This window comes from Hevea brasiliensis, chromosome 13 (assembly GCF_030052815.1).
Source record: "Hevea brasiliensis isolate MT/VB/25A 57/8 chromosome 13, ASM3005281v1, whole genome shotgun sequence".
Taxonomy (NCBI): domain Eukaryota; kingdom Viridiplantae; phylum Streptophyta; class Magnoliopsida; order Malpighiales; family Euphorbiaceae; genus Hevea; species Hevea brasiliensis.
The window spans coordinates 80,737,559-80,750,297 of NC_079505.1; positions in this window are offsets into that span (position 1 = coordinate 80,737,559).

The window sequence follows — 12,739 nt, forward strand, 5'->3', positions numbered from 1 at the left end:
CCTGTGCTGGGAAACTCTAACTCTGTCTCGCAAGTCTAGCCTCACTGAAAAATGAGCCAACAATACCCCCTCATCTGAAAGATCTAGGATTAAACCTTGATCCATCAACTCATGTACTTCCTGAATCAACGATCTCTTCTCTACTGAAATGTGCGCCAAACTGCCAGAAGATTTTCTGTTCAAAGCATCTGCTACTAAATTGGCCTTCCTAGGGTGGTACTGGATGGTGCAATCATAGTCCTTCAGAAGCTCCATACATCTCCTTTGTCTCAAGTTTAAATCCCTCTGTTGGAAGATGTACTTCAAACTCTTGTAGTCGGTGTATATCTCGCACACTTCACCATACAGGTAGTGTCTCCAGATTTTTAGTGCGAAGACTACAGTCGCCATTTCCAAATCATGGGTGGGGTAGTTCTGCTCATGCCTCTTTAGTTGCCTTGAAGCATAAGCCACTACTTTTCCATTCTGCATCAAAACACACCCTAAGCCAACTCTGGAGGCGTCACAATACACGGTATATCCTTCACCACTCATCGGTAGTGTCAACACCGGGGCGGTAGTTAGACACTCCTTAAGCTTCTGGAAACTCTCCTCACAGTCATCTGTCCAAATGAATGGAACATTCTTCCGAGTCAACTTAGTTAGGGGAGCCGCTATCCTGAAAAAATCTTGCACAAAACGCCTATAGTAGCCAGCTAGACCCAGAAAACTTTGCACCTCAGTGACTGTTGTAGGCCTAAGCCAATCAGTTACAGCTTCAATTTTCTTGGGATCTACTTGAATGCCTTCACTAGAAACCACGTGTCCCAAGAATGAGATACTTTCTAGCCAAAATTCACATTTTAAAAATTTGGCATACAGCTGGTGCGCCCTCAAAGTCTGCAACACCATTCTCAAGTGCCACACGTGTTCTTCCTCGATCCGAGAGTATACCAAAATGTCATCTATGAATACGATGACAAAACGGTCCAAGAATGGCCTGAACACCCTGTTCATCAAGTCCATGAAGGCTGCTAGTACATTAGTGAGTCCAAAGAAATCACCAAGAACTCATAATGACCATATCTTGTCCTGAATGTCGTTTTGGACATATCCTCATTCCTGATTCTCAACTGATGGTAGCCTGATCGCTGGTCTATCTTGGAAAAGAATCTAGCCCCTTGGAGCTGATCAAACAGATCATCGATCCGAGGAAGTGGATACTTGTTCTTCACAGTCACCTTGTTCAGCTGTCTATAGTCAACACACAACCTCAATGACCCATCTTTCTTTCTCACAAATAGAACAGGAGAACCCAGGGTGAAGTTGAAACCCTTGTCCAAAAGCTCCTGTAGTTGCTCTTTTAGCTCTTTCAATTCTGCTGGTGCCATTCTGTAAGGCGGCATTGATATGGGGTTTGTACCCAGCACAACATCAATGCAAAACTCTATTTCTCTTCCAGGTGGCAACCCTGGAAGCTCCTCAAGAAAGACATCCATAAATTCTCTGACAACAGGAACATTTTCCATGTTGACACCTTCTACAGATGTATCTCTCACCAATGCCAAATACCCTTGACATCCACGCCTCAACATTTTTCTAGCACTAATTGCTGACACCAAATTATATGGAGCCACGCGCCTGTCACCATCAAAACTAAATTCTTTCACACCATTTATGTGGAAATACACCTTTTTGTTCCTACAGTCTAAAGTGGCATAATGAGTTGCCAACTAATCCATTCCCAAGATTACATCGAAATCCATTACTGGTAGAGGAACCAAGTCTGCTGGGAGGATCTTTCCATCCACTACTACTGGGCTACCCAGAAAAACTATGTCTACATCTATGTTGTCACTAAGTGGGGTAGCTACAGACAAAGGGCATTCTAAAGTTGTAGGGTTTCTACCCAATCTCATGGCAAACACAGGGGAGATAAATGAGTGCGTAGCACCCGGATCTATCAAAACACAAGCCTCACAGGAACAGACTAGAAGAATACCTGACGCAACTGCATTGGAAGCCTGAGCATCCTAGTGGGTCAGGGTGAAAACCCGAGCTTGACCCCTACCCTGGGTGGCAGAACCCTAATACTGACTTCTGCCTCCTGATCTGCCTCCAAATCCATGTCCCCCTTGTCCTCGGCCCTGTTGGCCACTGAACTAACTGCCTGCCATGCTGGAAGCACTAGGGTACAACTGACGAGGAACATTTGCAACAAAATCCTGTGACCCCATCTGTGGCTCACTGAACACGGGGCATTCCCTAGCAAAGTGATCTGGTTGGCCACATCTGAAGCATACTCCTGAACCCATCATACAAGGTTCTGAACGTCCTCTCCCACACTGTGCACAAGGTGCCAATGAGGATCCTGAACCAGACTCAGAACTGTCATACCCCAAACTATGACCACTGCTGGATCCGTATCCTGGCCTGAACCCTCGAGGTTTGTGTCTAAAACCACTCTTCTTGTTCCTACTTCTTCCTCTGTAATTACTCTGGCCACCACTATCCGGAGCACCCATGTGGGGAACACCTGAAGAACCCTCTGCTCTATTTTTCTTTGCCCTTCCGCTGTCATCCACAGCATAGCTAATCTCAATCTATCTGGCTCGATCAACCACCACATCAAAAGACTGATCCGACATCATGGCCAGGTTTGCATACCTCCTGTCAAGCCCCTTTAGGAACCTCTTCACCTTCATAGTTTCTGTAGCTACTGCTGTAAGGGCATACCTGCTCAATTCCAAAAATTCTGTAGCATATTCATCTACAGACCTGCCATTCTGTCTTAAGGCCTCGAAGGCACACTATTTTTGATCTCTGAAACTTTCTGGTACAAACCGGTTGATGAACAGTTCCACAAACTGAGTCCACGACAAACCCTCCATCCGAGGTAATATGTAGTCATTCATCCATTGTCTAAGCATAGGCCCCATGACATGTTGTATACACTCTATAAGTCTTCTATCAGTCAACTGCAATTCCGTTCATGCCTGTCTGCAGGAATCCAAAAACCGATATGCATCGTCTGACATATCATAAGTACCAGGCACCAACTTCTTGAAATTGATTATCTGTTTGTAAGGCTCCTCTCTTGGTGCGGTAGACTGCTGCTGTTGTGGAGGGTGGACCATATACTGTGCCATCATGTCGATGGTTCTCTGCAACCCAGCTAGAGTAGTTGCCATTGGGTCCATGGGACCCTGTGCCATAAAAGGCCCGATCTGAGCGGTGGCGGTGCTTTTCTACTTGAGCAGCTGTAGGCCTCCTACCCCGCCTCCTCGGGGTAGGAGCCTCATCCTGTGCTGACAACTCGTCAGGCACATCTGGTTCTGGTGTAGTGGCAGCTCTCCTGCTTCTACACATTTTCTTGAAATTCAGCAGCATTAGCCCACAACATTCAAAACAGCATGTTACACAGCTCTATAGACTCATATTACACACAATTATATGAAGCAGAAACTAGAAGCAAAGATGACAATGCAAGATGAATGTGGACCCTATTTTCCACATGTGACTCCTAGTAGACTCTTCCCAACACTTTGGACAATTATTCCCTATGAATCTGGAGCCTAAGCTCTGATACCACATTTGTCACGACCCAACCTATGGGCCAGACAGGCACTAGGACCTAGGCCAGCCTAAAGTCCCCGAGGCCCGTAGTAAGCTTAACTATTCCTTAACCCAACTCTAAGGCCCATTTGGGCCCAATTTCAAGAATTCAACCGGACAGAATCCGGTCATAAAATGGACCTTTCAACGGGGAGTTTTTGACTCACCCGACCTGTAAACACAATATATAATCAATTAGGGAGCTCAGCTCACCTTCCACGTACTCAAATGTCATAAAATAAATGGGAGCTCAGCTCCCTCATCCAGTCCATCAACATGCATAAAATAATAAGTTTATAGGTCCAAAATAACAATTTATATTACAGACCCAAATCAAATAATTATTTCTAACACATGCGAAAATTCTAAGAGTTAACAGGTTTATACAAACATTAATAAACGACCTGCGAGGGAGAAAAGCAGGTTAACCTCAAAAATATCCTCCTGTGGCCTGAAAAAATATTGAACAGTATTGAGCGTTCGACTCAGAGAGTAAAATATTAATTTTAACCATAATTTCTATAACTATCTAAAACTAATGCACAATATAGAGTGAAATGCAACATCAGTAATGTTTTCACATCATAACAGCAAAAAGGTAATTTGGAGCACTCACACACCCAGTAATATCAATCATAATATATGGGAGCTGATCCCCTATATAGCTCTCTTAAATCCAACCTGTGCCAGCGAAGAACTCAAGCAGGACTTTCGCTTAATAAACCAAATCGGGGCCCCAGCGAAGAACTCAAGCCGTGACTACCCCGAAGGACCGGGTCCCAGCGAAGATCTCAAACCGTGACTACCCGTCCTATCCATAGCCAATACCACATCACACTGCTCTAAATTACCACAACAACATCTATGGCACTTTAACAATTGTGAATGCAACATAAAATGTGCCTAGAGTTTAACTACATAGATATATACATATAAGTGATGCATGGGCATGCTTGAACATATAATAATAGTGAAATTACAATTAAAATTTATATTTTACTCACAGACTTGGCAGATCCTTCATGTGGTGGGCGGAGGAAGAAGGCTGTCCCGGCTCACCTGATAATTTTATTACAATCATTTAATAAATTTGACTCAATACAAACTAAGAAAAGACCAAATACGTCCTAAGTCGTGTCGAAAATCCAGTAGAGTCTCCCCTATACTTAGGACCTACCCAACCTGCAAAAGGGCTCAAAACGCACTTCTATATTCACCAACCATACACCCACAACTCAATCATATCACACAGCCCCTCCTGGGCCCATCCAAACAGTCATCAATCACAATATGTAAATTTACAGTTTAATCCTTATAATTGATCATTTTTGCAAAACTGTCCAAATAAGCTCTAAAAATTCTAAAACTTTGCCCCGTGGTTCTTAGCAATATTATTAGGCTATTGCAAAAAGAATCAAAATTTTTTGAGCTGCCACGAATATTTTATAGATTTTTAATCCCATTTAAGTACTAGAAAATTATAAAAAAGTAAGGTTCGGGTTTACCTATGCCGATTCCGACTTAGGGGACGCGCTCGGGACATCTGAAAATGGTGGCGTAGCCAAAATCTCGATCCAATTCGGAGATTTTTTCAGTAGTCGGCCTGTCTGGCCAAAAATTCACAGACCCGGACAACTATCAAATTTCTACGAATTGAAGATACCTACATGAAGCCCACAACACGGGGGTTAGTACATAAATTTTACGAAATTTTCTAAGCTCATTTAATGTTCGGAAAAATATTACGAAGTTCCGTGGGACCCACTGAAAAACGGTGTCAGAAAAATTTGAAATTTATATCGCCGCAAAACTCTCGACGAGTGGAGCGCTCTGGTACTCTCGGTTTTCTCGTGGGGTTCACGGTTTGTGAGAAATCTAGCCCAAAAGTCAAAATGGGCTAAAACTTCCCGGACAAAAATTAGATAAACCGCTCAATGGATTTCAGTGTTCTTGGTGTCTATGGAAAGCTCTCGACGAGTAGATGTTGTTTGACACAAGACCCAACCCAATCGGTGGTCGGATTTCGGCCGGGAAGACGAAGCGTTGCGCATGCGCAGGGGAGGCGTTCGCGCTCGTTTTTCGGCTGCCTGGGCCGTCGGCCGGCCGTGGGGAGGTGGTGGGGTGGCACGCAGGCGAGCTGGGGTGGCTGGGGAGGTGGCGGCTCTGCGAGGGGAGGAGGGAGGAGAGAGAAAACGAGAGATAGAGAGGGAGGAGAGAGAGAGAGAGAGAGAGAGAGAGAGAGAGAGAGAGACGCTCGTGGAGATAAGAAAAGGAAGAAGGAGCCGGTCCGATTCGATCGGTCCGATCCGATCCAATTCGATTCGGCCGGTTCGATTCAGGATACAAAATTTTGAATTTTTACTCTGCCTTGTGACCGAAAACGAGGCCAAAAAATTTCAAAAAAATTCTAAAAAACTCAGAAAAATTCGTAGACTCCAAATATATTTTTAGTTTTGCCACGTGGTCTTTAAATTAAATTTTAAAAATCATCAAAGTTTTTATTTTCTGAAAATCGAACCCGATTTCTAAAATCCGAAAATTTTCAAATAATTTCCTAAAATTTAAATAAAATAAAATATTAATAATTACCCCAAAATAATAAATTTAAAAGAAAATTAGGGGTGTTACAAAATTAAATTAAATAATTTTAGGTCAAATTGTTTTTTTCATTTAAAATTTTGAAAAATCTAAATTATTAGATGTGAACTAAATCAAACTGAAATTAAAATCAAAACATTAAAGTTTAATGTTTCAATTTCAGATTGGTTAAAACCAAAATAAAAATCAAACTGCATGTTTGATTTATGGTGTATTTAATTTTAATAATTTGAACAGTAATAAGTAAAAGAGAAATATTAGTTCAATTTTTTTACTTAAATGATTAAAAAACAATTAATTTAATTTTATTGAGTCTAAGTCATAATAATTATTTATTAAAAAAGAGTCAAATTTAAAAAAAAAAATTATGATTTTTTTTATCTCGAATTTTACATAATATATTTTGTCCCTCATTTAGCTATTTGGTGTATTTTTTAGACTCTTACATTTTTATAATAAATAAAAAAAGTATAAATAGAATATGTATTATTAAAATTTAATGTTCATTGGATTTTTTTTTTAAATCATATTCTAAATAATTATATATTTAGAATAGAATGAAAAATGATTATTGGATTGATATGGCTAGAAGAATTATTGTTGAAAACAAGACTTTAGACCTCTAATGGACAGCCCATCTAATTGCAGAGAGACATAAGAGTTACTTTTTTGTCATATATATATTCTAAAATTATTTAAGTTTATAAAAAAAAAGATGATTATTTTTTATTATATAGTTCATTAATTATTATATATATTATTGTTTTTTTTTTAAATTTAAAAATTAATTTAAATTTTATTTTTTTGAAAGATAGAATGGATATATACGTAAATTCAACTCAACTCAATCAAGTTTTTACCCAAAAAATTTAGAATCGACTATATGGATTCGCTTTCTCTATTCTAAATGATTTTGGATTAAATCTTTAAAAATATATAATATTTATAGATCATATTGTACTACTCTCTTTTAAGTTAATTTAAATTTTTTTTTTTACATATATATGTGAACTAATGACGAAAATTTATCACCAGTAAAATCAAGGCAAATAAATAATTTAATTTATTATTTTTATATCTCTTTATTTTTTTAAAGAATTTTATTTAATTAATTTTTTTAGTTAATTAAGAAAGAATCTAATTTTTAAAAATAAAAATTAAATATGAACGTGTAAAAATTTAATTAAATTTTTATAAATAATTTATTAAAAAAAACTATAAGAATCGATTTGATTATAAAAATATTAATGGTGATAAATGGGATAAAATAAAATAAAAGAACTTAATCGCGAGTCAAAATTATCTTAAACGTGTAAAAATCTGGTTAGCTTCTATTTTATCGGTGACGCTTGTCCACCACTGAGAAATATTCTAAGAGGAAAAAAAGGTATGGATAAAAAGGTAACCAACGTGGAGCTTTTTCTGATCTTTCGGTGAAAAGGTAAACCCATTTTGTTTTATTTCAATTAGATACTTAAGAATTGATTCATTTAATTAATCAAAATCAGCACCTCTAATTCAGACGTTAAAAGATCAAACTTCTACTTTCCTAATGATGGGTGGTTTAATGTCTTAATTATGTAATTTCATAATCAATATTAAATCCAATTGTTGATTTCTAAAATTGTTGATTTCTAAATTCTAATTATTTCTTGATTCGGCCCACAAAATATTAAGAAAATGAAGTTTTGATTGGGCTGGACAAGGCCCATAGCTTTTTTTTTTTTCAAGATTAACATTATAAGAAAAGAGAAGAGTAGAGGGGCATGGGCCTATGTCATTTGTGGACTTCACCTATGGGGAGGGGATGATGTTGTCTTCAGCAGAAACAAAGTGGAGTTTTGGATTTGACAAGCCCTATGAAGCCCATCACAATCTTCAACTCCACATGAAATCCTTAAACTGAATTTTATTTTTTATTACTGTAGCCCCATTCTCTCTCTTTTTTAAGTAGGGGGATTGGGAGGTGTGGGAACTTAACCAAGATCTACCAGAACTCAAACCTAGATTTATCATATGAGTGATATGCCTTTAGTTATTAGAATAAGTCAAGTTAGACATTATTACAACCCCATTCTTAAATTATTTAATTTCATAGAGATGATTTATTTGTGTATAAAAATTATTTGTAAATAATAATTCATATTTAAATTACTTATGTGCGTAATTTTAGAAATTACATATTTAGAAAGTTTGATAAAGGAATAATAAGCGTGGAAAAGAATTCATGACAATAAGTAAAATTACAAGATGAAATGCAAGATTATGTAACCAAGGAACCCACAGTTTCGAAGAGTTTACTTGAAAATTTTGTATTCTAAAGAAGAAATGATGAAGCATGGAAAGTAGGAAAGTGATCCTAAAATGAGGAATGAAAGATGGAGAAAGCAAAAATCCATTTTTCCCCTGTGCCTTTTTAACTTTCTCCACCATTTTCAAATGTTGCACACAAAAGCTTTCTGCTTCATTGGCTACAGGTATGGCCTCCCTTTCTAAAGTTGTTTGTTACAACCATATCAATTTTGTCTTATTAATTTTCTGTTTATCTGAATACGACAGCTTATGTATAAGCTACCTAGAAGAAGCACAGAGAAATTTCATTTAGTTCCCTTCTTGATTTTGTTGATGTTATGCATAAAAATGATTTAACAAAATATTATAATCATTATTGGATGAATTTATTACTTAATTTATGGTTCTGTTTATTTTTCGTATTTTTTCGTGTTTGAGAATTCGAAAAAATGGGTTAATAAAAAATATAATTTTTTATTTTTTATTTTTTAAATTTTGATAATCTTATTAAAATGAAAAAATACTTAATTTTTTTAAGGGGAGAATAGAGCTATTAGAGTTTTTTTTTTTTTTTTTTAATTCAAAAACTGGGTGTACAGATAAGCTGTTTACATAGCCTGCATGAAACACGTATCTGGAAACATCGCTACTGCACATATGAATTTGAGCTTGAAACTTCTCAAGTTGAATGAATATCCCTTACCACAACTAAACCAACTCCTTGAAGGCAGAGTTTGAATACTTTAATATTAGAAGACAAATTATTAGAATAAGGAAAAGATATAATATAAACAAAAAACAAAAAGGAAAAAAAATCTAAATGCAATACGATTTGGTGGTGAGAAACTGCTGCCACATTTAGTAGCTAAGAAATGCTCTGCTCCCACTTCTCAAATGGAGAATTAAATTGAAATGGAGTCACAAAAAACACAAGTGCTGCCTCAACTTTTCATGAGTACTCACTTTTCACGGATGTGAGGCTTTAATGACTATAAAAATTCAATTCATTGAACATCCTTATTCCTTGAGCTCTAATGACATTTTCCACTAGGCCTTGACTTAAATTAGTGCAAGGACTCATATGTTGCCATGCCATCATTCTTCTGTCATCATCCACTTGCATAGTGTGCTCCATCTTTGCTTAAATATACCTTAAGTTTTCCATATCTTTTTTATGGTTGAAACGCTCAAGACACGGTAAAGCCTTTGCCCCCCAACAAAAATGTTATGTTCCTATCACCTTTTTGACTTCTGGAAAATATATATGATCACTGATGTTTAATTTCTCCAATATCAAAAACATCCAGAAAAATCTATAGCTTTGTAGTGTAAATGTATAAATTGATTTGTTTTGCTTTATGAATAGCAGCATACCAAGAAAGTTTTCGTCCTTGAGGAAATTTTAAGCTTGCTTTTGCAATGGCAGGCACTACTACTCTCTTTCGCTTGCTTGTAATCTTTCTGGGGATTTCTCACCTTGTCTGCTTGAACGCTATCCCAATTACAAGTATGTCTATGATGACTACCACCTGATCTTGATATATTCTTCTCTCTTCTCCTGCTAATTCTTGCAATTTCTTTCTTTTCTCTCATATTTTCAGGACTTGAAAGGTTACTGCATGGACCTCATCAAGTTCTTCCAGTTCCGGAGACTACCCACATGGTACCTAATCAATAACTAATATACTGTTCTTGAACTTCTTGTTATCTATAATCCTTAGACATTGGTATAGATATGAAGATTAACATTTCTGTTACAGAAGGTGGCTGTGGAGAGAAGCTGGGAGGAGCATACGAATCTTGGTGGGAGGATGGCTGTGGAGCTAAATGATTACCCTGGATCAGGGGCAAATAATCGACACACTCCAAGGCCACCACAGTTCAACAGATGTGGTGATTGCGTTTAATTTCTTTCTCTGCGACTATTAGGTGGGCACTGGATTATGGATATATAGCACTTAATTGATGTTGTGTGGGCATGCAGCTGTAGACATGGTTTTGCTTACCCATCAAGATAATTCGGGAGTTCTTTATTTATTTAACTCTTGGGGGCAAGTTGAAATGCTAATTAGATGAGAGATGGAAAGTTGAATTAAAAAAAAAAAAAAAAAGATATATCTATGTAATTAAACTCTTAAGAGAGTGAGGGACTGGGATGTGATTCCCAGGGATTTATGTAAGAGCTTATAGTTTCATCTATAATATAATGAAAACTACCAAGTTTGGTGCTACAACTTGAGCATATTGTTCAAATCCAATTGTCTTTGTGATTTCCTTTCAAACAGAATACTGTTTCAAGTTCCAATTCATTGCAAAATTTTCTTTGCAATCCTCAAGAAGTAATCAAGCATGGAATTCCATAGCAGGGGCTGGTCTAAGCTTCAGAGAATGTAATGATTTGAAAGGGCCCTTCAAATTAGCTCCAATTTCTAGTGTTCTCAAGAAAAAAAAAAAGAGTCCAATTTCGAGTTTGCTTTCCTTGTCGTTTTACATGTGCTGGTATTTTTGTGTGGTGCTATATATAACGAGATATACTTTTTTAAATCTTCTCAAATTGAATTTATTTACCTTGGTGCAACCATTCATTGTAAAAATAAGACGTTCTTGCATTGTTAAAAATTAAATTATGATTAGGACATGAGAATACTTTTGATTTTGAATGAAAAGATGAGAGGGAATCATTTCCTCCCCAGTTACTGAAGATCGAGCTGGAGGATCAAAATCTTTATTGGACAATCAATAGCAAACTTGCGACTTCTCTGAGATAGAAATGATGAAGATTATATATATATATATAAGAAACAAAATCTGACCATCCATGATGAGATTGAAGACATGTTCGCAATTCTAAAATCCATAAGGGTCACTATATAATATATTGAAGACATGATGAAGATTATACATATAAGAAATGACAGGGAAATGGATGGAAGCGATCATGCTAAGTTTTCTCAATAATTTCATTTCTTATCATGATGAGATTGAAGACATGTTCCCCAATCAACAAAATTAATCAAGAGGTGAATCTACGACTTTTGGGCCTTAATTAGTTTATCTTCTTTATTGATCGGGTGCTATCTGCTATGCACTCTTGTAATAATAAAGAAAAAAGGGGAAAAAGTTCCATGCTTGAGTGATCTTTTGCTTGATGAAGATGCAAGAGGGACTGGACCACCGCAAGTCTTGAACCTTAAGCACCCATGAAAGTCGTCTTTGCAATGTAGCTTTACCCTGTTTTGTGGGTGAAAGGCAAAGGAAAAAAAGAAAAGAAAATTGAAGTTGCTTTTACACGGTTTGGTGTTAAACAACCAAGTTTATAGAAAATCCATTATAATTGACCTCAAGGTCAAGGGTTCTTTACAGAAACATGTTGCTAGGTAAACCACTAACTAGAATGATTTGAAATATCTGAAAGGCAAATTTACATGTGCCTTGTGTTCAAGTGGAGAAGGTGGATTTGTGAGTTGGTAGGCATAATCACTTCCTTACCACTATCTTCTTTCTTTCCATTGAACGAGGGGCTTTTTGTGGGTGTTCCCTTATTTGGTCATTTATGTACAAATGGACAACTATGAATAATGAAATGGAATGAAATCTCATTAAATATCTAAGCGTATCTAAGATTAAAATATGGCCTTGTAGCATTGTGGACCTTCAATGTTAAAAAACTGGAGACTTAAAAGCGAAGATCAATAGTAGCATCAAGATACAAACAAATGGAAAGATATGTGCTTTTGAGGTCTTCTCCCTCTAACTTATTGAGAGAAACTCTTATGAGATTTTTTTTTCCTGCACCTAAATCGTTTTATCACTATCATTTGTGGCGGCTTCCCCTACTCAATAAGGGAGGGAGAGTTTCTCTTCTCTCCTTGCCCAGTTGTGGATTACTCTCCCCACCATTGGGTGAGTGTATATATTGGTTGTGTTTGGTTGCTGGTAGATCGAGCTTCAAAGACACAGTTTTTCTCTAAATGTGCTTTGTTTCTGTTTTTCTCTGGATTGGTGTTTTTATTTTTGTGTTGCAGGAGGGTGGGTCTTGTTGGCGTGCGAAGCTTCTGGAGAGGTGTTGGACGGCTGACTTCCCTTCTTGCAGATCAGCATTTGAGTTTTTTGTGAGGGAGTTGAATCTTTGAGATGGAGGTATCTTCGAGGTCTTGTCTTTACTCAATCTAGAAGGTGACCCTTAACGCTTGCTCGCAAAGGAGCTCTGCCCCATCGCTCTCACTGGCCTATTCTCAATCTCTGTTTATCTGTT